This window comes from Macaca thibetana, chromosome 18 (genome assembly GCF_024542745.1).
Source record: "Macaca thibetana thibetana isolate TM-01 chromosome 18, ASM2454274v1, whole genome shotgun sequence".
NCBI classification, from domain to species: domain Eukaryota; kingdom Metazoa; phylum Chordata; class Mammalia; order Primates; family Cercopithecidae; genus Macaca; species Macaca thibetana.
In genome coordinates, this window is record NC_065595.1 from 32,521,221 (window position 1) to 32,546,509 (window position 25,289).

Sequence of the window (25,289 nt, forward strand, 5' to 3'; positions counted from 1 at the left end):
ATGCTGCTCCTGGCCCCTGAGGGTGGGAAGCAAATGAGGTGAGAGGCTGCTGTAGATGGAAAAGTGGTTTGCCTAAGGATGGGGCTAAATGATCTGGACTCACCCACCTGAGTTCATGGTAGATGTTTATCTGTTTATTATCTTTCCCCTTCTAGAAGAAGGTCAGCTCCATAAGGGTGGAGACCATGTGGATTGTTCACCACTTTATAGCCAAAGCCTGGAGTAGCGTGGGGCACAGAATAGGTAGTACATGCCTGTGAAGGGAAGGGAGAGAGGAGTGAAAGGAAGAGGAAGGGAGAAGGAAGGTGAATAGGAAGGAAGAGTCAAGAAGGGAGAGAGGGAGGAGTGGAGGAAGGAGGGAGGGAGGAAGGAAGATAAGAGGGAATCTGCCTCCCCTAGCTAGTGGTGCCACCCCCTTTCCTGCCACTATCCCACCTTGACCAAATTCTGACCAAGCCCTCCTCCTCTGGGATCCATGGTGACAGGCCCAGCCACCCCCCACTCCTCCCCACAAGCCAGGCTTAGCTGAAGCTCCTGCCTGGCACCCTCCCCTCCTCCCACAGTGGGTGCCTGATGGTGTTACCTGATACAGTCTGGGAGGAGGGCGAGGCCCTGGCAGCCCTGGGGCCCTCAGGCTGTGAGCAGAGGGCTGGGACCCTGCACAGCCTACTGTGCAGCCAGCCAGGCTCGGAGCCCTGCCCTGCACCCCAGCCTGGCAGGGTACTTTCCCGCAGAGAGAACAACCCAGCACCTGTGCTTGGCCCACACCCCCTCCTCGGAGGTTCCCCAGGGCCTCGGACAAGCACTGGCTGGTCTCCGAGTGCTCCTAAATGGGAGGCAGGCTCTGCCAGCACCCAGTCCTCCCTCTGGGGCCACAGCTCCTTGCCCTTCCTTACCTTGCAGCCCCTGCAGGACAGGGCAGCCAAAGGCCAGTAAGGCCAAAGGACTCCGTTTCTCTGCATCATCATTATGTTCTGGAAGAAGTGGAGGAGTTTGATGGGGTTTGGCAAATGGCTGATAGGTTCCAAATGGCTGGGTCGCCCCCCTAAAACACAGTAGCAGAAATGTATGTAGCCTTGGCAACTAACAGATTTGGGTAAACTCAGTGACCATATAAAGGGCTGTTAAAGTGTAGCTTAGCTTCAGTTCGTGGCTCCCTGTCTGTTCTCGATGCTAAACAGCAATGTATTGTTATTTCAAATTGCCATTTAATACATTTCAATAAAATCTGATCTGTGGATGAAAGTGATAGAGCCATGCCATTACAATCCACAGGTGCTAATATACAAACAGTGGACTTCAGAACGGTGAGGTCGTAGCCTGTGATTGGACAGGAAGCCAGAGGGGCCACAAAGGAAAATGCTTGGTATGTCCCTCCTCCCTTGAACTGGTTGCATTTTCTTTCAGTTTTCCTCAAAATTCAATTAAACATTTGTTGAGCATCCAAGAAATACAAGGAGGAATGACAGGTGGAGCCTGTTAAATACAGTGTGAAATCTTCACTCCAGCAAAAGAAAGACTGACCCACTGCCCATGCCACCATGATGCCATAAATATTAGCCTATTATTTTCCCCGCTGGTTCACAAATTTTCTCTACAATGGAAGAATTTCATCAAGACAAGATCCAGTCCTTCTGTTTCCCAGATCTAGGATTCTGTCAATAAACACCTGTTCCACACATACCTGCCTGGGGCCAATGACATACCAGACACGATACAGTAAGAAAAGATGCGTGGGTCCTTGCCCTCAAGTAGCCTACATTCTAGTGGGAGGGACTGTCAAATAATAAAATCAATGCAAGCATGAATCCTTTGATCAAGGGTCTGAGCTAGATAATGGGCTACAAGATCCTAATTTATCTGTGGTCAGGAAAGCCCTCTCTGAAGAGGTGACATTCCTGCAAGACCCAAAGTTGGGGGAGCATTTCAGCCTGGGAAATTTGCATAAGCCAAGTCCCACAGCAGGAAGGAGAAGGAAGGAGGGGTGCCTGTCTGTGATTGAAGTATGGGGTGCGGGGAGTTTGGCGAGAGAAGGGCCTTGCAGGCTATGGTGAGTAGTATAAAGTGCATGTAAGTGCCCTATGACAGGACCAGATACCTGTTTTAAGTGGATTGCTTTGGCAGTCGTGTGGCTTTGGGCTGAAGGAGCAGGACAGGAATGGGGCAGAGAGACCACTTAGGAGGTGCCCGCAGAAGTCAAGGTGAGAGGGGATAGAGGCTCGGCCAAGGGCGGCAGTGGCAGAGGTGGCAGGAAGAGGGTAGGTTCGAGCTCTATTTTAGAGACAGACTCGCTGGTGGATGGTTTGGCTGGGGGCGGGGGTGGGGGCCAGGAAGGAGAGGGAGGCAGCAAGGGTGGCGCTGAGTTTCTGGCTTGAGTACCACTCATCCTGTGTCTGCACATCCTGTAGGATGACTTGCTTCAGCACTCTACCAAAGGCCAACCTCCATCTCAGCCTCCTTCTGCCTAACAATACCCTCGGGTTCAGGAAGAGTCATTACTCTGCTTGTTCAGAAGGAGAAACTGAGGCATGCATCAGCAAACCACACTGCCCCTTAGGAAACCAATTGTATGAACCAGACAAAGAGCCAGAGCTTGAACCCCAGGGTTGCCTTGGGTCACCAGAATCACAAAGATGGAGTGTGATGTCCAGTTTTATCATATGTCAGGCAGTGGGACCTTAAACAAGTTGTGAAACCTCTCTGAGCCCCAGTTTCCTTATCAGTAAGATGGAGGAAATAACAAGATCTACCTCACCGTGTGGTTGCAAGGAGTAAGGGCAGAGGCCCTCATCAATATTAGTATTACTCTCTGCAGATCACAGAGCTCATACATGTGTCTGCCTGTTTATGCACATGTGTGCAGACACTCTGTATCTGTGTGTGCTTGTGGGCACAAAGCTGTTGTGTGCCTACATCACAACCCCAGCCGATGACTAGGCCCTGCTGAGGTTTCAAGTTAAGACAGTAGCATGTTTGCTTATGTGCTTCTGTTTAGCCTCCTGAGCCATGCTTGGTGGTTGAAGTAGGAGCTTTCATCCTCACTGGAACACGAGTGAGTTGTTGAGTTTGGAGCCAGCTGTGAAAGTCGGGGCAGCCTTGCCCTGTGAAGCCAGAGGGCTTCCACGTGCTCTGGTTGACCTGAACTGGGAAGGCGGGGAGCCAGAGGTAGGGGCTGAGAAGGGCTAGGGCTGGAGGAAGGGAGCTGAGGAGGAGGAGAAGGAGGAGGCCAAAGAGGGCCTAGGAAGGAACCCAGACCCAAAAGGAAATGCACACTCAGATCTGGAGTCTGGTGCACCCAGAGCCCCTTCTGTGGGTGGCTTTGGGAGCCTCCCCCAGCCCCCTCTCCCCACCCACTCCACTGAGACTGCTTTATGTTCCTGTTCCCAGGAGGCAGCTGGCACCGAGGGAGGCTGGAGCTGGTGGGGCGGCGCTCCCCACTTTGTGCCCAGAGCCATTCCAAAGGGTGTGTCCCAGCAGGGCACACACACACAGTGATTAGGGGGAGGGAGGAGTGGCATTCACTGTCCACTGCAGGACCCAGCCGGTGGGCTGGACAGCAGCCAGCTCTCCCCAGGCTCTTGGCTGCAATATCATTGGCCCTGGCCCCACCCATAGCCTACCCAGACACTCCTTCCAGTCCAGGGTCTGGAGCCCTGGCTAGGAGGAGCCGCCTAGGGGTAGGCTGGGCTGGGCACCTCAACTCTGCACACCCCTCCCTACAGCTTCCCTCCCACATCCCGCTCCAGCTGGATTTGAAGAGGTGCTCCCATCCTTCCTCCTCTCCAAATCAGGCCCTGCCCTGTACTCTTTCCTTTCAGCCGGAAGCTGTACCCATAAACTGGCTCTACCCCATAGACCCCCTCCTGTCGTCGTAACCACTGAGAGAACCCTCTGAGCCAGGCCAGCTGCTGGCTTTCCTCCGTGACTCCCCCTCTTGCCTCCACTCCCCCACCTGACATGCCCTCCTCTCCTGCTCCCTGCAGCACCATCTTCCAGGCCAGACAACCTCACTCCTCCTGGAGCCCGGTCCCTGTGAGCCTGCCTTACTAACTGCTCTGCAAAAGCACTGCCCTGTTCCTTATGCACCCACGGGGTGGTGGATGCACCTTGCCCCACTGTCCAGTCCGCCTGTGCTTTATCTGCTCCACAAGATGAGAGGCTCCAAGGTAGGCACTGCACTGCACCCACCCCACCTCCACCCAGGCCATTGAGGCAAACCCTTTATGGGCACTCAGCAAACACTTCTGGATTCATACTGATTCCATCCAGGTCATGTGTTGGCACCTTTACCTCCTGGGTCTGGGAGTGGAGTGTGGAGTTACGCTTCATTGGATATTTAACTAGTGCCTTTGTGGACAAAGGGATTTGACTTCTCAGTCTTTGGCTTGGGTGTTCCGGGAGTACCTGGTTTTTGATAAAAAGCTATGGAGTCATCCAATCTTGGAAACTGTCCACCTGCTCTGATGGAGCACCCCCGCTTCTTCCCTTCAGCACCCAATTCCCTGACCTAGCAGCCTCTTCCCACCACATCCTGGCCGCCCAGCCTCTCTCTCCCCTGGCGCAGCAGTCCACAGCCCTCTTTCCACAGCATGGAGAGTCTGACAGATGCATTCTAGTCCATTGTGGCGACGCCTACTCCCCTGCCTGCAGCGGTGGGTATTCACAGTTTTACAGGGAACCACAGAGACAGACCTGACCCTTCCTGCCTTCCTGAAGCAAGTTTGCCTGCCTCTCTGGGGCAGGCTTCCTGCAGGGCATATCCCAAGAAGGAATGAATCTGTAACATTGGCATTTCAGGCAAGGGGCACCTGTTGGAGGAGATAGTTTTGTCTGTACCATCTTTCTGGGATTCTGCAAATCACAACCTCATCCCTGGACCTTCATGGCCAATGTACCTTTGAGATTTACTTCTGGTTTCAGGATGCTTTAAGGCTCATGGCCTGCCCAGGAAGAGTGGCAGAGGCCACGGAAGGCCAAGCACCTCATTGGACTCCTTTGTTTTGTGCTTGTTTTCCATGACACGGGGGGAAGATGATCAACAGGAAAGATTCGCTCCCCTGGCTCTCCCCCCATTTCTGAGAACAGTCAGCAGAGGTATCAAGGCGTTAATGGTTATTTCCTCCAGGTGACCAGTCAGTTCCAGGGTAAAAGAGGCCTGACAGCACCCAGCTGGCTAGAGCCTCCCAGGTGGCAGTTTTTAAGAAGGCTTGAAGGGAAAGTTTGTGTGAGGTTTGAAGGAAAGGCCTGGGAGAGGGTGTTTGGCCACACCTCTGTGATTGGTGGCTGGCCCACCCCAGTGTGGGCTGCTGGAACCTCCGGTTGGCATTTCTGAGTCAGCCTGCGTGATATGTGTTTGTTTGAGGGGAAGGGGTGTCTGTGGGTCCTACCCACAAGGTCTCATGACCCCCAGCGGAGGAGGGAGCTGCAGTTCTGTGGTTACTTCCTGCACTCCCTCTTTTTTTGTTACTTAAAGGATTGCTGTGCAGTGTTTGATTTGGTTAAGTTACACTCACGACCCTGTAAGGAGAAAACATATAATTCTAGTAATTTTATTGGGCTTAGGTTTCAGGCAAATGGAAATAAAATTGCCTCTAAAAAGACAGACACGCTGAATTGAATAAAACAATAATAATAAAAAGCCTCCCTTGCTTTGAGATAAGTGGTAAGTCATTTTATGAAGTACTAGAGAAAGGGGGGGGGAACCCACAAAAAACAAAACGGAGGAACCCGGGAGAAAAGAGGGGAAAAGAAAATCAAGAAAAGCTCCTCCACCGCCCTTGCCTTTATTTCTGCTTTACCTTTTCCAAAGAGCTTAATTTGGTGTCATAAAGTGAAGCGTAAAGCGCGAGTGGTGAGATCGTCCTGTCCTGCGCTTGACAGTACAGGTGGACCAAAGGGGCTCCCGGCCAAATACTTCTGGTTGGAGGGAGGGGAGGGAGTGCTCGCTCAAAACCACTCCTGGAATGGCTTAACTCGCCCAGCACGAATCAATGACAACCTCCCGCCGGCTGCAGCAGGCTCCCCCGAGCAGCGCGGCCGCGTGGATTCCCAGCCTGGGACCCTGGCGGCGCTCAGGACACTGCCCGGGCACCAGCGCGGCGTCCCCCGGGCGGCCAGGTGGGTCTGCGTCGAACTCGGACTGCCTCGAGGCTGGGATCGGGGCTCTGGGGAGCCCAGCGGCCGGGCCGTGGGGAGGGGGTGGGGAGGAAGCCCTTCCGGGCGGCCGGGAGAGCTCGGGCGCTGCGGGCATTCTCGCTACACGCTGCGGGGACCCTGTGGCCGGGTGGCCGCGGGGCGGCTCCGGCTGGCGCGGGTGGCGGCGTCCGCAAGGCGTGCAAACCCCCGCCTCGCCGGAGCTCCTGCGGGGCGTGGGGCTGCGCACCTCCCCCGAAATAGGAGAGAGGATCTGGAACTCTGCAGAGAGCAACTCTTGCCGCTGCCCCATTACCGCTGGCCCACGCCAGCGGGCTCCTTTGGGGCGAGGGGCCAGCGGAAGGAACGTAAGGGCACTCCGAGAGGGAGTTGCGGGTGTACATTGGTAGTTTAAATTGTCTCCCCCAAGAATGCTTGGTTCTCCCGAGCGTCAGATGAAAAACTTGGGGGCGGGTGGGAGGGGGGACAAAAGCCATGGCAATTTGGCTAAAGTCGAGGTCCGGCGATACGAGTGGAAATTAAAGGAGCGATTGGCAGAAGTCCAGCTCGGCGAGGGGCGGGAGTCCCGTCAGGTCCCTGGGCTTGAATCGCGGGCTGAACTGGGTGCGTGGGGGGCCCTTCCCTGAGCGCCAACCTGGGGGTGAGTGGATGGGGAGCACTCCCACCCGAGCAGGCGAGTCGAGCTGGAAGGCAAGTCTTCCAGCTCCGGAGGCGGCCCGGTGTGGGTGGCGCGTAAGTACTGACCCCGTGCGTCCCTACTCCCGCGGGCGCCCGGGCCCGCGTCACCCTCTGGAGCGCCTGAGTTCCTGCAGGCGGGCGCAGCCGCCGCAGGGCTGGCCTGGGAAGAACGATGGAGAGAGCTTCCCCCCATCCCAGCACCCACAGCCCCCGCCGCCCACCCTGCGCGTAGCATGGAGCGTCGTCGGGTGCACCACTCCGTGCTCTGTGGTGAGGGCTCCGGGGTCGTTCCTTTCTGTTCCTGGCTTCCGTTGTCCCGGCTGTGTGCTGACAGGCAGGTAGGCAGCGGGTGGCTGCCTTCTTTCTTTTAATAGCTGGTACCCAGCTCCACGCAGAAGGAAGCCCCACTCCAGCGACTTACTGGTCGGCTAGTGGTAGACCACTTCCAGTTCTTCTAAATGCGGAATTTTGAAAATGGAAAGGAAGTGATTGAAACAAGCGGGCAGTTTCTCCAGATGAGATGAAGATTTTTTGGAAGGGGGAGGGGCGCGCTGGCTTGGAGGTGGTAAAGGCTCTGCCAGGTTCAAGTTTCAGCTCCACTCCCTCTGTCCCCCTTCTTTCACCCAGTTAAATCCTCTCTGGGCTTAGAAAGGCTCAGGAACCCCCACTGGGTGAAACTCTAGGAAAGGAAAGTAGCCCCCAGTGCCGTCCTCCCCCTTAAGGCACAACCTGAGCTGCATAGACAAAGAACCCACTCTCCCAAAAAAGACTCATATTAGGTCACATCAGATATGAATCATTAGCCCCACTTTGCAGATAGGGAAACTGAGGCTCAAATGGATTAAGTACATTGTCCAGGTAGTAGCAGAGGCAGGATTCAAAGCCACTCATTGTACCCCACATGTTTTAGAATCTTACACTTTAATTGGGAGACAGGAATCACCCTGGTATAATTATAGTACAACAGAAAATAGTATGTGTTACATTTAATATTAACTTTTTTTGAATGTCATTGTCTTTCCAAACAATCAGTCATTTATTCAACACTGTTATATTGTTTACTGTATGTGTCCAGGTACCATGCTAAGTGCTGGGCATACATCAGTAAGTGAAATCAGACTGGATCTCTGGCCTCTGTCAATGGGAATAGTAGTAGTAATAGTGCAACCCTCAAAGGGTTGGATGAAGTGAGATGGAGCCCAGGAAGGAGCCTGGGAAGCATTGCTGCTGAGAAGCAGCAGCAGGAGGCCTGGATGTAGAGGAGGAGAGGGAGAAGGAAGGAGAGGAAGGAGCAGGGAAGTTAAAATAACTGGAGTCTCCATGCTGCAGTTACCAGGACTTGTCCCTGGTTCAAGGGAATGCAGTGGAGTGCATACAACACAGTCAGCCTCTGCCCCAAGTGCCCAGGAAGCCATTTGAGCCCCTGCTGTTCAGATTATTCATTTAGGGTTTACAGTTGTGGGTTTCAAAGAGTCTGCACTTTTGCCACCTGCCAGCTGGAGATGACAAGAAGCAGCTCAAACAGTTTATGAGAGGACTGGCATCTCTTTGGATCAGTGCTGGCCAGACTGAGAACTGTCCCAGGGCGTCATCCTCCTGATGCATCTGCCCACTTCCTGGTGGCCAGGATGGCATTTTCATAGGACTCGAATTCAGCTTCAAGCACCTGCCCTTAACCTTGGGGAGGGAAGCTTGCCCACATTCACAGGACTTGTTGGTAGCAAAGCCAAGACTAGAACCCAAGTCTCTAGACCATACATGGTTCACAGAGCAGCTCATCTTGGCCTTCTGGGGCGGTTTTAGGACTCAACTGAAAGACCCTTCATCCACTTACATCTCCACTTACAATGCCATTTCCTGAGAATCCTGTCCTCCTTCGTTTTAGCTGACCAGACATATCTGTCCTAATAGAATGGTGTTGGATGGATGTTTGAGACAGAGCAGCCATAAATAATCTGGGGCATTTGGCCTGTTAACTCTCCTTCCATCCTGAATGGTGTAATAGGTGTAAGATAACTACCTCTAAAATTAACTATCACTTTTGTGAGGAAGGTGAACTGATAAATCTTGCCTTGAAGCTATTACCCATCTGAGTGATGCTCTGGGACTTTCCTTCCCCAGAATTGTTACTGACTCTTGCTAGAAGAATAATTTGTTTCTTCTTTTTTTTCTTAAAAAAAAAAAAAAAAAATTCCTGGGTTTGAGGTCACAAGATCATATTGCATACTACCTTGATGTCGTCTGCCAGAATAAAGGCATTTTCCCCCAATATTGAGATAATCAGCTTGATAAGGGCAGTGAGCACCCGGCTGGCTGTCCCAGTGTTTACAGCAATTACACAGGTGTATAATTGCATGGGGATGTTTGTTTGCTCAGCCCTTGCTCAGCCAGGCAGCCCTACAGGTTGGGCCGGGGAGAGAGCTGTTCAGTTTATTTTCCTTTGGCTGGGAACTGTGGAGATGAATAGAGGGAGGGGAATCGGGTTGAGAGATTGTTGCCAAGAGCAATTTGGAGTCTCCTTCATATTAGTCAGAGATTGTGTTTTTCCTTTCTAAAGCCGCCTGTTTCATAGTAACTTCCATGGAGGATTTCTTTTCCATCTTGTGTGTATGTGCTTGTTAGTTTTTGTTTGATTTTTAACTTGCTGCACTTCTCATGACTTAGCAAAAAAAAAAAAAAAAAAAAAAAAAATAGCGTGGGGAATGGGTGATGAAACAGGCCCTTTATATCATGCATTCTGCATGTTATTGCTTAATAAATTTGAATACTGATAGACGCTGAGGTATCATGATGGAGTGAAATGAGTAATTCCTTTGAAAGGAGAGTTTATCTTCAGTGGATGACTTTCAAAATTGCAGCATAATTTCACTTTCCCGCTGTACATCTTGATCCTGTGTTTAGATAAATAGGAATGCTTGCTCTCTTCTGTCATTTTCACTTTTGTTCCATTTGGAAGGCCCCCTCCATGTAGGCCTTGCTTGGAAGGGGATCAGCTAGAGTGGGCTCCCTCCACCTCATCCTCACCCATGCACCTCCCTCCTCTATGCTGGAAGCCAGCTAGTGAGAAGGAGGCTCTCCCTGTGGGTTAAGAGCTGCCCCCCAATGGTGGCTTGGCTTGTGTGTGCATGGAGCACAGAACAGGAAAGCGTGCATGACCACAGGCTGCCCCTCCTAGGCCAGGAACCCCAGAGCAAGCTGTAATTCATCAGTCAATAACTGAGTCCATCCACTGAACAAATTGAGTGGAGCAACTCTGAGACTCCAAACTTGAAAAATTACCTAATAATATGGTACACGATCTATGTCAGCTTTTCCAAATTAGATGCAAACCAGATGCAAATGTACATGTGACCCTCCCAAATGATATCATATAACTGGACTTGGCCTTCAGGAAAATCTGTGCTGCCTACACATATGCGTTGTACACATACATGCAGGGCTATTGCTTTCTTGGCTGTGGATTCTGGCTGACAATTCTGTTAAATTGTTTCTGGAGACAACAGTTTGGTCCATTGGTTTTTCTGGAGCCACTGGAAGGGGTCACTGGAGAGATGACAGTGGTCTCAGCTCCTGTTGACACTTGCCATCCATAAGCCCTAGGGAAGTCTAGCAGAGGCTGCGTCTATTAGATAGAACCTAAGCAATAGAAACTTTTCTAATGCTTGATTTGTTTCTGTTTTTCTTAACAAAACAGTAAATAAGATTTATTGCGATGTAATTCACATGGCGTATAATCTACCCATTTAAAGTGTAAATTCAATGGTTTTTAGCATATTTGCAGGACTGTGTAACCATTACCATTATGAGTTTTATAGTATTTGATTACTCCAAAGGAAATACTGTACCCATTAGCAGTCGCTGCCCATTTCACCCCAAGCCCCTGTCCTGGGTTACCAATAATCTACCTTTTGTCTCTATAGATCTGCCTATTCTGGACCTTTCATATAAATAGAATCAGATAATATGTGGTCTTTTGTGACTAGTGTCTTTCAACTAACCTACCACTTTTGAGTCATTAGCTTTGTAGCATGCATTAGTACTTCATTTCTCTTTATTGCTGAATATTCCTTGTATGGATATACCATATTTTATTTACCCATTCCTAATGGTATTTGCCCATCATGGGTAAGTCCATTTACCCATGATGGATATTTAGGTTGTTTCCATATTTGGCTTTTGTAAGTAATGCTGTTTTGAACAATCATCTGCAAGTTTTTGTGTGGACCCAGATTTTCATTTCTTTGGGGTATATACCTAGGAGTGGAATTGCTGGTTCATGTGGTAACTGGATAGTTACCCTTTGGGAAACTACCAGAATGTTTTTTTTACAGTGGCCGTACCATTTTACATTCCCACTGGCAGGTATGTGATGGTTCCAGTTTCTCCATATCCTCACCAACACTTGTTGATAATATGGCCTTTTTATTGTAGCCATCCTATTTTTAAGGGTTTATATGCTTAAGGGAGCAGTAGCCAGGAAATATTCTGGGATCAGCTCAGTCATGCTTGCTTTCTGTAGGTATAGTGAGAGCCATTCAGACCTCTTGAACATCCTGCACACCCTGGTGTTTCCTTTGCATGTCCCAGAGCTCTATACTGAGCTTTCCCTCTATGTTCCTATAAGACATTGGCTTTGTATGGCTGGGTACTCTATTTCATGCTGATATTTCAGCTCCACAATGAAATCATTTTATCCCAGTTTTATGCCTATGGGACTGACCAGGATAACTAACTCTTAACAAAGACAAACTAGGAACTCACCTAGTTTGAAGACTACCAAATATTTAAAAATTTTTTTAAAAAATTATCTTTTCATTAGAACATCCTAAGTCCTGGTCATTAGCCATTCTATGGCATCATGTTCAGTGTAGCCAAACCTGAAGACCAGAAATGAATCCCAGTGCTTCCTGGAAGTTATTGTAATGGAGTTTGGCTTGTATGGCCCAAGAGCAGCCTGGACTACACTCTGCTGTGAATGGACTCTTCACCATCAAATAGTGCTTAGTCCCTTAGTCCAGCAGTTTCTAAACCTGATTACATGTTGCAATCACCTATAAAGTCTTTTGAAAGATTACACGCCAGGCACCATAGCTCACGCCTGTAATCCCAGCACTTTGGGACGCGGAGACAGGCGGATCACTTGAGGTCAGGAGTTCGAGACCTGCCTGACCTACATGGTGAAACCCTATCTCTACTAAAAATACACAAATTAGCCAGGTGTCGTGGTGAGCACCTGTAATCCCAGCTACTAGGGAGGCGGAGGCAGGAGAATCGCTTGAACCCAGGAGGTGGGTGTTGCAGTGAGCTAAGATGGGACCACTACACTCCAGCCTCCGTGACAGAGCAAGACTCCATTTCAAAAAAATAAAAAATAAATAAAACATTATAGATGCCCATGCCTACCCAAGAAGTACTGAAGTTGAATCTCAAGGGAGGCCACCAGCTGCCTGCAGGGGATTGTGGTGAAGTCTGAGAATACTTTTTAACCTCTGTGTGCCTCAGTTTCCTGACTTGAACTGGGGAGTTGGATGGATTACGCTGGTGTTCTCCACGGAGATTCACACAGCTGGCTGAAGCACAACAGATCTGCATGGGTCTGGGTCTGCACTAAATTGTGTTTATAAAAGAGGGCTTCTGCTGCTGAAAATGATGGAGAGAGCCCTTGTAGATGGTTTCTGAAGTTCAGCTTTGACCATTCTGAGTGCTGAGGACCATTTTCCCAACTTCTCAGAGGAGCGGAGTCACACAAATGGCCGTTACTTGGTAAGACAGTCACACTCTTCAAGGGCAAGGACCAGATCACCCGTGTTGTTGCCCTGGCTAGCTGTGTGCACAACTGTGATATAGTAGGATTGACCTAGCATCACTTTCTTCTCCCTTCCCACTCAGGGTCATCCCTGCCCACTTCCCCTGAAGCCCCCAGCGCTTTGCTCCTTTTCTTCTATTATTATTTCTAATAGCAGCCCAGAATGTCATTCGTTCATTCAACCAACATTTCCCAAACACCTCCTGTAAATGATAAAGTGACTAAAGCTCCATTTCTGTCCTCAAATAATGCACCAGCACATTTTAAGCAGAGAAGCAGCCCGAGGTTAATCTCTAGAGGTGCAATTTCAGGGCTCCTTGATGGGGATGAAGGAGAATTTTAGAGAGGCCTGCATTCACAGCACGTAGGTAAGGCGACTCCACCCCAACCCTGTCTGCAAGCTGTGCTCCTTCACCCTCTCCTACTGGGGCTCTGCCATCAGCAGGCTGCTCAGAAAATGCTTCTGTCATCCCTGGTCTCAGCCAGAGACCGCCCTCCTCCTCAACTCCCACCTGCTAGGGAGCAGGCAGGCAGAGGAGGGAAAGGGAGGGCTGGTTTATTCGGAGATCTGAGCTCCACACGCCAGCCCTTGGCTTCCACCCCGTAACACTGACTGGACAATTCACAGGACAGCTGTGCTGTAAGGACTGAAATAATCACAGTTTATTAAAGCTGTCGGGGGGGCGGGGAAGTGGGGTGGAGGAGGGACCAAGGGTCGCATTTCTGCCTTTCAACAAGAGAGAGGCCAGGTGAGGAAACTTGAGGCCAGGCCTCCATACAGTGGAGCCTCTCCCTCCCTTCCAGGCGAAGGCACACACCGGTGACATTAGAGACACTGCTTTGGGCTGTTTTGAGAGTTTTTTGTTTTTTGTTTTTTTAATAGAAGGAAAAACCTTGAAGTTTCACTTGAATAGGGATTAATGTCTCTGTGGGCTGGACCTGCAGAGGAGGGGAAATTCTAGAAGGGTGGAAGTTGCAATTAGAGGAAACGGGTCTGATCTGCCTCCGACTGATCAGGGAGGGCTCCTCAGTCGGCAGTTTTCAAAGGAACATGTTTGGGGTAGTTTTCTGAGCATTGCTGTGTTTTTCTTTGGACTTTCTCTAGGGGTGTGTGTGTGTGTGTGTGTGTGTGTGTGTGTATGTCCTTAGTTAATACCTAAACTTTGGTTCTAACCGGAGATGGGGACACTGGGAAGTTATGAAGCCACCCTGCGTGTGTCTTTGACCTTTGGTTTTCCCCCACTCTCCTTTGGCAGTGTTTTTGGAGGACAGTGAAACAGGCATTTGCAGCACACTTTTTTTTTCCCCTGGTATCTTCATGCTTTTCCTACACTGCTCAAATTCCTCTACCCACCCTCTGAGACCCACCCATCCAGGAATCTGTGTTCCAAAATCACCCCATCTGAGCTCTCAGCACCCTTTCAAACCCCTCACCTCATCCCCTCCTTCTGATGATCAAACCTGGTTATTAGGAAAAGCCAGCTATTTGCATGAATTCACATTAAGGTGTAGAAGAGACACTCACTACCACATGGTTCCCTTCTCAGGGTGTCTGTATTTGAAAGAGGAGGCTTACCAGCGCACACTTTTTTCTTCAAAAAAAAAAAAATTATTTCAATAGCTTTTAGGGTGCAAGTGGTTTTTGGTTACATGGCTGAATTATACAGTGGTGAATTCTGAGATTTTAGCGCACTCCTCACCCAAGTAGTGTACATCGTACACGATATGTAGTTTTTTTTATCCCTCATCCCCTTTCTACTGTCACCCTTCTGAGTCTCCAGTGTCCATTATACCACTCTGTATGCCTTTGCCTACCCATTGCTTAGCTCCCACTTATAAGTGAGAACATTTGGAATTTGGTTTTCCATTCCTGAGTTACTTCACTTAGAATAATGGCCTCCAGCTCCATCCAAGTTGCTACAAAAGACATTGTTTTGTTCCTTTTTATGGCTGAGTAGTACTCCATGGTGTATGTATGCCACATTTTCTTTATCCACTCGTTGGTCGATGGGCACTTATGTTGGTTCCATATCTTTACAATTGTGAACTGGCCAGCACACATTTCTAATGGTGGAACTCAGGCACGAGAAAAAAGCAAAGTCAGACATGGGCAGTGCATGGGGCCAGTTGTTTATTCGGGGAAGGGGACTTCCTAGACCACTTTAATCATGCCACATTTCTAGCCACTTGTGAGGCCAGTGCATGGGAACAGCCTGGCAGGCGGCTAAATGGAGAGGAGGATGAAGGGCCAGAGTGAGGGCACCTTGCAGGGAACAGTCCGTTCGGGGCATTGCAGGGAGAACCAGGAGCTTCCCAAAGGTCAAGCTGAACTGGACAGGCAAGAGGCTGATGTCCAGGCAGGCAGGAGTGATTTCCTGTAAGCCTGTGGATCTCTTCAAGGTAACAGTAGGTATGACCCAGGGAAGGTTGGAGAACAAATGGAGCGAACACAAAGATGGAGCTTACGGGGTCCTCCAGATGACTCAGGCCTTAGGGAGGAGGCCCCTTGGCTGGGCTGGGTGGCCTCTGGCCAGCCCTTGTGGACATGCAGCTGTGGGGTTCTCAAATCCGCTGCCTCTTTCTCCCTCCCTTCTCCCACCACTGCTCCCTGCTGAGGGGACAGCTTCTCTCCATGTTCCCTCCCGTCCCTCCTCTCCCACTCCTGTGGCGCACCCTCTGAGTGAACCTGGCCTCCAACTCTTGGAAGCTTTTCCAATAACACAGTGGTGAACTCTCTGCAGCCCCAGGCAGAGCAGAGGAGCTGAGCGTCAGCCAACCCCAAAGCCCACGCTGGGATGAAAGGCCGAGTGAGCCTCACATGGGGGGAGCCGAGGGGAGAACAGTGGGGCCCTTGGAGGAGAAACGCTGGCCCACAAGGCCTTCCTCACAACCAGTGGGGGCCATCGAAGGTGATGCCTCATCAACAAGGACAAAGCACACCTACTGTGTGCGGGCCCCATGCTGACCCCTGTAGGACACCCATGCAGGTCTTTGGCCCCTGCCTTCTAAAGGGTTGTCATCCATTTAGCCAGGTAAGACCGGAAGTAAAAATGAAGCAAGATTCTGTAGAATCAGGCATGACATTCAGCTGAGTGGTACCAGAGAGATGGTGCTGTTCAATGTCAGAGCAGGGGGAGGAGGTCTCGACCTAGGGCTCAGGGGTGCCTTCAGGGAGGTGCTCTGAGCTGAGACTGATGATGAAGCAGTGTGGCACAGCCTCTTAGCACCTAGGCTCTGGAATCAGGGCCTGGTTCAAGTTCTACCTCTGTCATCTGCAGGCTCCATGGCCTTAGACTAGTTATTTAACCTCTCTGTGCTACAGTTTCCCCATTTGCAAAATGGGGATGGAGCCTCCTAGGGTTGATGTGAAGACTGAATGAGGAAAGCCATCAGTGCCTGGCCTGTTGTGCACACTTCATAAGTGGTGGCCTTCACCATTTGCACAGAACCTTCTCTGAGCCACACACATCTTTCTTCATTGCTCTTGCCCTTGAACCTTGAAGGTTCTCTCTCCCCTCCTACTTTCCTCCTCCCTTACCCATCTCTATTTCTTTCACTCCCCCTTCTTCCCTGCCTTAAGGCTGCAGATGGTCACTCTGACCTGGGCCCAGGCAGAAAGGTAGAAGTCATTTTCTCTATTTCCTGAGGCCAGCAAGAGTTTAGATCCTCCACACAAATGCTCAGCCTTACAAGGGACCCCAAGAGGATTGTCCCTACCAAGTTGAAGAACTCCACAAACTCAGCGTAGAGCTCTGGTCTTCCCCCCTTTCTCCCAGCACACACTTCTCCTCAGAGGGATTGATGAAACCCAAAGCAATGGAAGTGTCACATGCCACTTCCTTAAACCTGTCTATGACAAAATCCTGGTCTGCTCTTAGACTAACTCATTTACCAATGATAGTGAAGAATTATCTCATAATGGATTTTTTAAAGTAATTATTCCCAGAGACTGAGAACAGGTAATAATAACAGGGAAAGTAGGCATGAGAGGTAATAAAGGAAAATAGAAAATACCTGTATGTAAATTTTTGAAATGATACCCTTTGAAGAAATCAAATGATATAAAAAATGATGTATCCCTGAAGCCTAGTCCTGGCCAAACGTGCAGCCCTCCCTGGGAGCCTGACTGCACGGTGCACTGTGTTCTCTGCTGACCCTGCCGCCAGCATGCCAGCTCCCCTTCTCTTGGCAGGGCCCTTCCAGGATCACTTGCCCAAAGCACAGTAGGTAAAGAGAGTTGCACGATGATATCGTGCCTTCTTCTAATGCATGGCTAGCGACCTCAGTGCAGCCACACCATACCAGAGTGTATATGCGGTATGGTGTCTCCTGGGGCTACCCAGGCAGGGTACCTGCCCTAGATCACCTTGTCTACTGGGGCCACCTCATGAGGGGCAAGGCAGACAACGTTAGGACATCAGAAGCCCTCCTGGTCTAAAAGTTCTTCCCCGGTGGATGGTGGACCCAGAATATGAATCTGCCTGACCCCCAAGACCACGCTGTCTCCACAGTGCTTCATTGCCTCTCCAGCCATCATATTGTTATGGCCAGCACCTCTGTTATCCTTCCCCTGCCTGCTATGGTCTGGGGAACAGGGTTAGCAGAATCCTGAAACATGGTGTAAGTTGCCATTTACACCATGGCACAGAGGACTGTCCATGCACCCCATGATGGGGGCTCCCTAGCAAGGCAGCCAGACACCAGTGGCTCAAGGGTGCAAAAATAGATGTCTGTAAGACAGCCAGAGGGAGACACACCTTTCAGGGCTGGGGCCACCTTATTCCTAGGGACACTATCTAGTCCAGAATTCCCTTCAGGAGTGAGATCCCTTCTACGGCTTCCACAGCAGAAGCCCTTACTGGATAAGAATCCACTTAAATTCTTATTCCAGCCTCAGTTCATCCACTTTCTAACTGAGTCACTGTGGACTTCTTGGAACTTCTGAGTCTCAGGTTGTTTATCTGTTCAGTGGGATAATCATAGCTGTCCTCTGAGCTGATGAGAAGATCAAAAAGATAAATTATGCGATATATCTAGCACATAGTAGCTATAATTTTGAAAGTAGTTTTTGACTCAGAGCTCCCATGCAGCAAACGTCTGCCCCTCCCCTGCTTCCCAGTGGCCCCTGCATTCTGCCTGTGACCATGGCATTTCTCCTGCCACAACTGATGAAAGCTCAGGGTGTGGCTCAGCAGTTGCTGCTCCTGCCTTGACCTGTCCCTAGACTCCATCCTGGCTGTCCCAACTGGCCACTGCTGCTGTCCTCAGAGCAGAGAGGTGGAGAGATGGGAAAACTGCAAGGGCCTTTCTCCCAACCAGTGTTAAAATTCTGCCTGTCCATTCCCAAAAGCTGTCCTTGCTTTCCTGCTTTCTCACCCACCCCTGCTCTTTGAGGAACTGCAGCCCCCTGGGCTGGCTCAGATAGCACTTCACAGACACCAAATCAAAAATGCCAGCCAGCATCCTATGAGGATTCCCGGGTCTCAGCTACCTAAGGGTGAGTGCTCAGCCTTAATCTCATGGTGCTGGAACCATTCAGCCCACCATCTCCAAACCCCTGCAGTGCCCAGAGACCCTGGTAATCCTCACACAGGTCAGAACAGCAGGGACGGGGGACGGGGGGGCACGTGCAGCTTCACCCCACCCCCTTCCAGCTGGCTCCTCTGAAGTGATAATGAACTTAATATACAATAAACAATAACTCAGTAGTAAAAGCATGTGCAAAAGGTAATTAGTAACAAAATACCATGGTCCTCAAAGGTAGTTGGTTGCAGTTTGCTTGGCTCTAAGGACTGTGGTGCAGATTCTATTCCAGCATGTGCTGTTGACTTCCAGGAAGGGTACCTGCTACTCAGTGTCTCCTAATACGTTCACATGAGGGACCCATTCCCACCTCCTCCCATTTCAGGCTTGCCCGAGGGTTGCAGTCAGGCAGACAGACTGCAGGCTTTGCTTGGCTTTTTCATCACCTCCAGAGAATCCGACATTTCTAGGTAGAGGTCACCATGCCCCAAAGTAACTGATGCCAATTAAAGGGGCCCAGCCTGCCGGGAGAGTTGGGGAGATAGTACCCAGCCTGTGATCCCCAGGTTGTGGGGTTAACGTGACAACTGAAATGATTCCTCCCAGAGAGCTTTGCCTTAATTGGCATTTTTCCTGGCTGGCTGAGCCCTGCAGGAAAGAAACCATCTCACTGTCCCCAGGCTACATCACCTCCTGTCCATCAGGAGCCCCAAAGCTGAACATAAAATATGAGAGAAACAACCCTTCACATTAATAAAAACAGATTGTAATATACATGTTTGTGTTTACAGTCTCATTAATAAAAACATACATGATCATTTCTAAGGAGAGCTCTATTATGAGGATGCATCCTGCAGCATTTATTTCTACATTCACCATTCTTACAGTGCTCAGAGCCCGAAGTACAAAATTAACCCTGAATGTTACCATATGACTGACTTTTCAGTATCGTCTTCCCTGTTTGAAAGGCTGGATTCTCTGGGCAGCCGACCAGGAAGCAGTTTAACATGCAGGATGTTTGTTAGGAGTGTTCAAGGGATCAACTCTTGCAAGAGGCAGGGGGAGGGAGGGAGACGCTGCAGCAATGCCAGCCCTACCACTTATGCCAACCCCACAGGGACCTCTGGGGCTGAAAGGGCCTCTTCAAGTTTGTCCCAGTTTGGGCCAAAATGCCCAGGCCTCTGATGCCCTGCATAGTCACTGAATGTGCGGTTCTTGGAAGGCGTGACTTTGGGCCAGGTGGCTCTCTGCAACTCTGATGGGGCTGTCCTGAGCTGAGGGCTGAAGGCTGACCTTGCTCCCAGCAGCTGGGGTCACTATCTGGGTGGCTCATCTCTGTGCCCTCCGCAGCCTGGAGTGGCTCATTTTTCTCATTCGTTTGTAAACTTCCTAGAGGGAGGAAGTATATCTTATATTGCTTTCTCTGTCCCCCTTTCAACACTGAGCACTTGATGGGTGATCACAAAGCAACCAGTGATCCACGTGGAGGTACCGCCATAGGTGTCAGGCTTGCTTGCTCTCTGTCTGCGGGCAGATCACCCAGGTGCCCACAGCTGCCAGGAGAGAGATGCTGCAGCCCAAGGTGTCAGCCCCCTCCAGACAGAGCCCCAAGGACAGGTTCGACCAGCCTCATAGATCCACATTCCCTCCTGCAAAGAGTCAGGGTCCAAGAGGGAATATTTCAACTCCTTGTGTGTGTGTTGGGAGCAAGGGGCAGTTAGAGTGCATGCAGTACATAAGCAGCTCCCATCTGGTCTGTTAATTCACTCATCCCCTCATTCATTTGTTTGCTGAGCAGCTACAATGATGCTAATACAGTGGAGGCTCAGGTGTTGGCCTCCTCCTCCTGGGGTGGACTGAATATACAGCAGGACAAGAATCCTGGAAGCCCAAAGTAGCTGGTTCATTCACTGGGAAGGCCACTCCCCACCACCTGAACTCCAACCTTGCATTTTGCTGCCCATTTCGGATACTTCTCCAGAGTTCGTTGTAACATATTAAGTCAGTAATCACAAGGATTACTGTGATCCCAGCCCTCACCAGCCTCAGCTGCTCTTGGCTGTCTCAGAAGAATTGGCTGCAACAATCTGGCACCATGAATTTAATGGTGCCTCTTGCTTAGAGGCCCCTTATACAGGGAGCTTGCACGTGGGCAGGACAGAATAGCAACATGGACTGGGTTCTGAGGCCCTGAAGAACTGTGCTGCCCACACCTCTGTGCCCACACTGGGCTGTGCTGGCATTGCTATTGGTCCAAGATCTCAGTTTCCATAGCCTCTGAGAGGTTTGGTCACGGCAACATGAACAGCCAGATCTAGATGGCTCCAAGCTCAGCTTGCTCGGCTGCAGGAGCCTGGCACCTCCCCCCCAACACCTGCAGGAAACCTTCTGTAATGACTGTAAGTCACCAGGGACTGCAGCATGTCACTGAGCCACAGGCACAGGTCAGTTCAGGCCTTAATGCTGTATCCACCACATCTGTAGGTCTCTGCTGCTGCTTGGTGAGAACGCTGTCTCCCCTAAAGCCATCCTGAGCCCTTGGGACACTAGAGCCACTCTGTGCCCAGCACAGCCTTTGCCCTCACCCTGCACCCACTTTGTCATCAGGGCCTGGGTCGCCCACAGTGCTCAGCCTCTCTCCTAAGCCCTTAATCCACAGATGAAAACCTGCTTCTCAGGCCCGGGGATGACTCACACCATCAGTCTTGCTGTCTCCTACCTGTACCCAGCCTCTCATTCAATCCAAAAGCCTTCTTGTGAATTGCTGCCCATCAGTTTTACATGCTGCTAAATCCAGAATCCCATTTGCCCTGGGGAGACACCCTCCTAGAGCCACTGTTACTGCAGGTATGTGCAAATGGGAGGCATCTCATCCAGGCTCAGAGGGAGCTAAGAAGTGGATACAGGAGCAGTAAAGTGTGGGGGCTGGGAGTAGTTCTAGTGTGTGCATCGCTTCAATTTCCCTTTAATATTTTGGTACAGTAAGTGCATTTTAATAAAAAAAAGAGTATTAAGCCACTTGAAAAGAGTTGTAGAAGTTTCGAGACACACAAGAGCAGCTGGGACAGCATCCTGTCCCTGGGCTCTGATGACAGTGGAGGGACACAGGCTAACTGTGAGACACAGTCACATGGTGCCTGACAGTTGCTTATGCAATGGTTTTGCCACCAGATGGGTATTCTACCTCCTCTTCCTCCCTCACCCACAGTTCCTGGGTTATGGCCTGCTGATGGCCTGGATCTCTGTCTTCGAGGGACAGCTTTCTTTCAACTGAGTAGAAGACTGGGAAGAACAGTGCTCATGGGCATGGCTCTGCAGGGAGCACAGAGCCTTCCCCAAGACCAGGGGCAGCTCTAGGGGGCTGTGCCCGCCTGGAGTCCTGGCAGAGACTCCTGAGGCACCCACTTACTCTTTTGGCACCTCCCAAAATCTGTCGGCCTTCTGTGGCCATGCTTCTTCCCTTCAGGGCTGGTGTTCCAAGGATGTAAGTGTGCAAACTGACCTTGCTCCTTCCCGGCACCCCTCTGCAGGCAAGGCAGGCAAGGCTTGGAGGTCTGATTGTGTGAATGATGCCAAAGGAGCCGCTTCATTTAGTCTCCAAGTCAATGGGATTGTGCAGACCTACCTGCTGGGCGACAGCTTAGAGTCTCTTTGCTTCCCACTTTCCCTCCTCCCCCAGTGTCCACTAGTTCCTAGACACATTCCTGTCCTGCCAGCACTAGTTCCTACACACATCCCTGACCTGCTGTGGCACCATCTCGGCTCACTGCAACCTCTGCCTCCCAGGTTCAAGTGATACTCCTGCCTCAGCTGGGACTACAGGCCCCCACCACCATGCCCAATTTTTGAGTTGTTGGTAGAGATGGGTTTGCCCATTGTTGGTTTGCCATGTGGGCTAGGCTGGTCTCAAACTCCTGACCTCAAGTGACCTGCCCGCGTCAGCCTCCCAAAGTGCTGGGATTACAAGCATGAGCCACCACGCCCAGCCATTACCTGACCACTTCTTTTGCCTCCACGGCTGCCTCTGAGGTCCAGTGCCCTCAGCTCCCACCACATCTCCTGTCACCCTGCTTCTGCTGAGAGCCTTCCCACACACTTTCTCCCTCAGAGTCATCTTTTAAAACAAGTAGGATCTGTCATTCTGCTGCTTCCAACTCCTCAATGGTTCCCCATTGTAATTAGATTGGGTTTCAAATTCCTTACTGTGGCCCAGGGTCTTGCTAGTCAGAGGGCTGTCCCTAGGGAGCAGCATCTTGCTCTCCACCTGGAAATGTAGCATCTCAGACCCCACCCCTAGACCGACTGAATCAAAATCCCTGGGGTTGTGTGTGCATGACAGTTCGAGAAACACCAGCCTAAAGGACACTCCATAGTCTGTCCAGCTTGTCCCTTCACCTCATGCCAACCAACACACTCCAGACTCAAAGTGCCTTCTGTCAACCCCCGCTATTGAAGTACCTGACCCCAAGCCACTTTCAATTTCATTCCTGTTTCATTTTCTCTGGAGGGCTCATTGCCATCAATGAGATTGTTATTTATGTTGGTATGTCCTCACCAAAGTGTCTGCCAGGCCTATCACAGTCCTGGAGCTCAAGGGAGACCCAAGGAAACCAAACCACATTTGCCAGGCACCCAGGATGGACCTAAGCAAGCTGTCTGGGCCCACCAGGAGTTCCTGGTTGGGCCAGGAGGACCTGTCTGTTACACATGAACTATGATTCAAAATGTAGACATATAGTCTTCAATTAATAATAATATTTTAAAAAGACAAAAAGTAGATATACATTTTGAATGAGAATACATATGAGAAATGCCCCCATTCCCCCAAGTGCACTTGGTTGGAAAATGAGAAGGAAAGGGAGGTGCCGGATGGTTTCAGGGAAGGAATGTGTGGAACGCAGGTCTTCCATGAGCATGGGGCTGGCAGTAGGAACAAAGACTCGCCTGCCCTGGGCTTGGGCTTGTGTCTGCCCTGGGCTTGGGCTTGCGCTTGCACTGGGCTTGCGCTTGCACTGGGCTTGCACCTGCAGAGGGCTTGATGTTCTGGCTCCTTCTCACCTGGTAGAAACAATTTATCAGTCTTCAAAGATTAAGAAGATCAGTTACCATTGTTTTTCATCTCATCAACCTAGATGCGAACAAAGTAATGGAAGAAGTAATACCCTTTAGTGTAGAGTCATGGTTCTCAAAAGTGTGTCCCCTGAACCAACAGCATCATCATCATCTGGGAATTCGCTGGAAATGCAGAGTCTTGGGACCCACCGTGAACCTACTGAATCAGAAACCCTGGGGATGGGACACAGTGATCTTTGTTTTAACAAGCCATGCAGGTGATTCTGATGAACACTGAAGTTTGAGATTGATAAATTTTTTTTAGTTATAAAATAATTTATTAAAGAAAATTTAGAAAAATCAGAAAAGTGAAAGGGGATTAAAGCATCAGTAATTCTACCACTCAGAATAAGCTCCTTAGGAATCCACATCAGGCAGAAAGACAGAAAAGAAAGAAAGAACTCCAACTGATATTGTTAATGTTTCGATGTAGCTTTGCAGCCTTGCAAAAAATATGTATAATTTTCTTCACTTCATAAAATTGAGGTTATTCTGGACGTTATACTGCTTTTATCACTTAGCATTTTATCTGAGCATTTCCTAATCATTCATAGAAAGCCTCATTTTAATTTAGGTTGCATACTGTTCACTCACACTAATGTACTACATTAGCTATATATTTGGGTAATTTTCTATTTCCCCTAATATAAATGGCACTAGAGTGAATATTCTGGCTCAGGAACGCTGATTGTTTTCTTAGGATAAGAAAGAGGAAGAATAAGTCAAAGACTAAATATTTCGGGTTTCTTAATGAACTTTTTACTATTAAAGTTTTAAAATATATGTATGTATTTATAACACATACGGCCAAAAAGTTAATATATTAACCCTATAAAAAGAGCTTTCATATCCTTAAAAGAAAGGCATACATCTCAGTGGCACAAAAGAGGAAAAGAAAATGACAGCTTAGGAATACAGGATTACCTATGGCAAATGATCAGTTCACATATAAGAAAAGGTTGATCAGGCTAGGGGCGGTGGTTCATGCCTGTAATCCCAGCACTTTGGGAGGCTGAGGCAGGTGGATCGGTTGAGGTCAGGAGTTTGAGACCAGCCTGGCCGATGTGGCAAAACCTCCTCTCTGCTAAAAATACAAAAATTAGCCAGGCATCATGGTGTGCGCCTGTAGTCCCAGCTACTTGGGAGGCTGAGGCAGGGGAATCGCTTGAACCGGGGAGGTGGAGATTGCAGTGAGTCAAGATCATGCCATTGCATTCCAGCTCAAGCAACAGAGTGAGACTCTGCCTCAGTGAAAAGAAGAAGAAGAGAAGATTGATCATCATTATTAATGAAAATACTGAAGTTAAAAGCTCCAAGATGCCTTTTTTTTAAACTCATCAATTTCACGAAGCTTTGTAAAAAAATTAGAATAGCCAGGGCTGACAAGTAAAGGTACAGTGAAGTGGATATGCCCACCCATCTCTTGCAGAAGGAATAGAAATTGGTGCTGTCTTTCTGGGGAGCTGTTTGGTATGTTTTACTAAAGATTCGTTCTGCTTGAGTAGCTCATTAGACACCATAGAGGCTCATCCCAGAGCAATGTTCTGTGAGATGGAACGCGTGATTTTTTGTATGGTAAGAAGAGCTACTGTACAGGGCATAGGATGCTCCAGGCCCTGTTTTAAGTGCTTCACTGATGTTAACTTATTGAACCCTTACAACCATCCAGTGAAGGGCTGTTTATTATTCCCATTCTATAGATGAAAAAAGGAGGCGGGAGAGGTCGAGTAACCTGCGTAAGGTCACATAGCAGGAAAGTGATTGAGCTAGTACTTCAACCCATGGTCTCTCTCTGACACCCATGCTCTAACCTCTATGCCAGGCTGCCTCTCACTATGGCAGGAACTGAGACAGTGAGATTAAGTGAACCTCCTGAGCCATCCAAGACTTCCACTTGTCCCTCAGCTCAGCATTTATTCACGCCTCTCCATTAACCCCCATCTGCCCACCTTGGCTGTAGATTCTAGTCTATCCTGCCTCCAAAACACTCTTTTCATTTTGAGGCATCTAAATTTCA

The 25,289-nt window shown here is 49.7% G+C and overlaps 2 protein-coding genes across 8 annotated transcripts in view; both read left to right on the forward strand.

Moving 5' to 3' along the window:
* Window positions 1–25,289, forward strand: part of ZBTB7C (zinc finger and BTB domain containing 7C) — a 310,798-nt gene that overhangs the window by 195,550 nt on the left and 89,959 nt on the right. Inside the window, exon 1 of one of the 6 annotated variants that reach the window (XM_050768149.1) lies at window positions 5,711–6,117. The exons of the other annotated variants lie outside the window; for them this stretch is intronic. The gene's annotated coding sequence lies outside the window, so the exon portion shown is untranslated. Of the gene's footprint in view, window positions 1–5,710; window positions 6,118–25,289 lie in introns of those variants that run through there. 6 annotated transcript variants of the gene reach the window in all.
* IER3IP1 (immediate early response 3 interacting protein 1) overlaps window positions 1–25,289 on the forward strand; it is a 1,095,035-nt gene that overhangs the window by 91,712 nt on the left and 978,034 nt on the right. The window lies entirely within an intron of this gene.